We start from the raw sequence: 4,918 nt of genomic DNA on the forward strand, positions 1-4,918 counted from the left end.
ATTTCCTTTACCAGCATCCCTCTTTCCTTCTTTCCTACAACTGTCTTTGAGTTCTGTCGGTCCCCCCTCATGCTCCCCCACCTTTACCCATCCTTTTCTACTTCTCTCTCTCTTCTTCGCTCTCTCTCCCTTGTCTTTCTCTCCCTTTCAGATGTCAGATCACAGTCTAGTCTTCCGCTTGCCCTGTCATCACATTTTTCACACAACCCTATCCTTTAATTGGGCCTGTATCATCATATCATATCATGTAGAATACCTGATCACAGCAAGAGATGAAAGATGGCCTCCACCTATCCCCTCACAGGCAGACAGACACACACACACACACATATGCCGTAGACTCACACCAACACGCACAGCCAAGCTCATACAAAACACACGTCAGTGGTCGTATGGGACAGGAATCCTAGCTGATGGCTGTGTCTGTGTACATTTTTACACCTCATGTTTGCGCCAACTTGTTGATGTGATTGTTACAGTGTGACAAGTGAGAGGGTGTGTATTCCAGAAGTGTCCAATGTTGTTTGTATCAACTGCTAGTGGCTTTTGTGATGACACAAAAGATGCCCTGGAGCCAGCAATGTCACATCTACAGGTAACTAGCAAGAAAAAAAAAGGGGGGGGGAAACATCAACAAAAGGTGTCTCAGGAGTGCTAAAATAGCTCCAGCTTGTCCTGGCATCAATTTGAAGGATGCAACATAAAATTCTGTGCAAGCTCTCCAGTCATTCCTGATCCTGGCCTGATCCTTCATTCCAAAAACATGTTATAAAAAATTAGCCATATAATGAATAAACAGGCTTTTATTTTAGATCATGTTCATTCTCTACTGGCCTCTTCCATTCATCTAGATAAAACCAGTGCTGACAGAGATAAGGTCATGCTTACAAATTGCAGTATGAGAATGCACCCGTATTGACAATCACATGGTGTGGTTAGCATGTGGTGTGCTTCCAGGACTTTCACAGTCGTCATTCAGTTTCATAAGCTTAATTTATTTTCTCTCATGGTGTCAAATTGCCAACAAATCTAATTTATGGTTAACATGTTGAGTTAGCATTTTGCGGTTTCCATCTAATTAACTCTATCTGTGGTGATCATGTAATGGATAGCCATTGAATGTTTTTAGAGGAACAAATTTTGCTTTGGTTTGGTTTACAGCTAGTATGCATCTAATCCTGTAGCACAAATTGTAAGTGTGGTCTAATTTGCATGTTAGGCAAAACTTTAATATGTTTGAACACAGAGACAATAGTTTTAATAGCTTTATAGTTTCAAATCTTCTGGTACACAGAACCTTGTACCAGTAAAATCTGAAGCTCACACTAGTGTCAACTGTCTATTAATTATGTATACATACTTGTACAGTCTAATTATTTGGGTCTGAAGTCTTACTAAATGTTGCCGAATCATCAATAGTCAATCCTGTCTTACTGTGCACAAATGTAGTTTTATTTAGTAAGGAGCCCTGCTTTGAAAATAAATAAATAAATAAATAAATAAATAAATGCTGTATAGTCACTGAAATAGTATGCTAGATCTCTTATTCAAAAGCATTGCATCATTGCAAATTTACTGATTTCATGTGCTGGTTAACACAAGGTCACAGGTCTGTTTTCTGTGGGTTTTGTAAGTTTAAACAATACACTCCCTGACAAAAGTCTTGTCTTATAAGGATATAGTAACCTAAAATGTCATATAACTTTATTTCTAATCATTCAGTTGTCACAATAAATTGTTAATTTTAATGTCAAAGGCATTCACATTAATAACTGGGTGCAAAATTAAACCATCGAAAAGTGTCCTGATGTTCATAGCTTGGTAAAGCCCATAACATCTGTTTCTGTAAGGACAAATGTCTTGCCGTATCTTTAAAGGATTCAACCAATCACAGATTAGAGCATTACCTGTGACAAATACTGTAATTAACACATTCCCAGATGTGTATAAGATAAACCCCAGCACACCCAACCTTCATTTGAAATGCAACCTGACCTCTGACGGCATGCCAAAGATTCAACCACAGAACAAAGTGCTGGTCATCAAGAGCCTGAAGACCAAGTCTCCTGCTGAGGTGGCAGACATCTTTAATGTATCTAAACATCAAGTGGAGAGGATAAGAAAAAGATTTGAAGAAACTGGTGAAGTTCATGACAGGCCCAGGTCAGGCAAATCCCGTAAGACAACTGTTCGAGAGGACTGTTTGTTGCTTCGACAGTCCAGGGCCAGCCCTTTTTCAACTGCAGCAGAGCTAAATAAAAACTGGTCACCAGAAACCCCTGTATCTACAAGAACAGTTTGTCAAATTCTTTCACGCAGTGGTCTCAATGGCCGAATTAGTGCTCAGAAACCAGCAATATGGCACTCTTTCTCATACTTCAGCCTCCACATCAAAGTTCCTGAAGGTAAAGAAGGTCAAGGTGCTCCAGGATTGGCCAGCCCAGTCACCAGACATGAACATTATTGAGCATGTCTGAGGTAAGATGAAGGAGGAGGCATTGAAGATGAAACCAAAGAATCTTGATGAACTCTGGGAGTCCTGCAAGAATGCTTTCTTTGCCATTCCACATGACTTCATTAATAAGTTATTTGAGTCATTGCCGAGACGTATGGATGCAGTCCTCCAAGCTCATGGGAGTCATACACAATATTAATTCTTTTTCCATGGCACCATGACTTTATGTTCTGTACTGTACATTATTTTATTATGCGACAAGACTTTTGTCTAAGCAAAGTCTGACCTTTCTGTCCTAATTAAATAATTAAAAATCAAGGAATGATAAGATTTTATTTTGGTAAAATAAGCATAATGTAGAGGCCTTTGCCTTTCATATATGCCACTTCTGATTCCAAATGATCAACTAGAAGTCAAGTTATTTGTTGTTCCTACAACCTGGATAGGCGACAAGACCTTTGTCAGGGAGTGTATATGCACACATTACAAGCTAATAGACCAAACTTGCATTATGGTTATTTAATGTAATATAATTACAGTTATTAATCTATCAGATGATGAATTAACTTGCAAGCCTGCTGTTTTCTTCTGGCATGACAAAAATAAACTAAATTTTAATGACTCTGGCTTCATATATGGGAATAAATTTCACATTTAGATCCTGACCTGAAAAACATGCAAAGTATAAGTGGCACTTACTTAGGATTGATTTCCTGAAAGCAGTAAAACATAAATGCAAGAATTTTGCTACTGATGCAGAGCTCTGAAAAAAATCTCTTTTTTTACATTAAGGCTTTTTTTCAGGCCTGAGAACATGACCTTGGTAGCTGCTGGTGAGGAAAAGTAAAGAATAAAACTTCTAAACTACATTATATGATAGAACTTTTTTCCACTCTTTTCTTTGTCTCCTCTTTTTTTTTTTCTACTAGACGGCACAGTATTTCACTTTTATCTACAGATAGCAGGACTTTGTGTTATCTTATTTTGTTTGGGAAAAGATTCACAAGTACTATCTGCCCCATGATCCCAACAGACGACAAGATACAGAACTGCAAGTCTGGAAACTTCACACTGAGAAAAATGAGGTCTTTCCTAGACTACCTTTGGTGTGTGTTTAACTCTCTGGTTACACCCTCAGAAGACCTGGAAAAAATAGTGGCTGCCTGCAGCATAGTGTTAACAATACTATAAATGCAGTACAAGGATTTGTGTATTTTCTAAAAAGCTGCTTGTTTAATATCACAGCTGAAATCTAGTGCTGGAAACTGGAGTTTGAATGGATTATTCAAGGTTGGCAGATGTTGACGAAACTGTGCTGAAAAGGCAGATGTTTCAAATAAATACTTTTGACACAAATACAGTGGTTTGACTGACTTTTCATTCTGTCTCAGATATATCAAGAGAAATAAGCTATTCTGTAGCTCAGTGGCTCCACAGCTGTGTCAAATGAAATCAAGTACTCCTTCATCAACACCCATCATGTCACAAATAGGTTCATCTGAACTGATTTTAAACTGGGAATCAGTTAACACTGCTGCAATTGAACTGTCAGTGTTTAGGTCAGATTGGTCAAGTCTGCATTCATACCACTAGCGCATTTTTCTCAAAAGTTCCAGGAACTTTAATTTCCCAAGAACTAATGTAAACAAACATCCTCCAGGGATAAAAGTTCTTCAAGGACATTGTTTTTAGTATTTTCCAGTGCTCTGAGAAGATTAGTTAAATGACGACCTGTTGTGTCACTTTTAAGCATAACAATATTCAGTATAGACCACCGTAGCTCAAATTCCATTTGAATGGAAATGAACAGTAAATTTCAGAGGTCAGATTTCTGGGACTGCCATCCTTGCTGTTGGCCACAATCAAGCAAACAACAGGTTTGCATTTGCAGGTTTTTAAAAGTGGCGGGTGTATGACAATGCTACATAAAATGTGTGCTGCAAGCCCCAGCCTCTAAGTTCCTGAGCATTCAGGAAATATTACCCCCCCTGAGCACAGTCTTGTCTGGGGGCAAATTATTTTCCAGAACATAATTTAGACCCTGGATCCTCTGGAGTTCTTCAAAAAGCTCCTGTCAGGGTGGAGTACCCAGAAATACACCTTTGCCCAGCCAACAAACAGACTAAATAAATAAAACATCCTTATCCTCCTCCTGCTAACATCCTGTAATAGTTTTGGTGGGTTCCCTTTAAATTATTGGTGATGCTCCCTGGATATTAGGATTGGGACCTTGACAGGATTTCAACAGTTTCATTCTTCTTGCTTGCTAACTAGTTGTCACATGCCCTGGATTTCAATAAGAAGTGCTCAGGTGTTATATTTGATTCAATATGCCTATGTGCTTTTCTTACTTTTTTCATAACTACAATATTTTTTCCAAATCAGTTGAGCTACTTCACAATTTTTCTATGTACTCCTGGCAACTGCAGAAATACTCAGTGGGTGCATGTATGTTGTTTAAGG

The sequence above is a fragment of the Monopterus albus genome, unplaced genomic scaffold (genome assembly GCF_001952655.1).
Source record: "Monopterus albus unplaced genomic scaffold, M_albus_1.0 scaffold23.1, whole genome shotgun sequence".
Taxonomy (NCBI): Eukaryota; Metazoa; Chordata; class Actinopteri; order Synbranchiformes; family Synbranchidae; genus Monopterus; species Monopterus albus.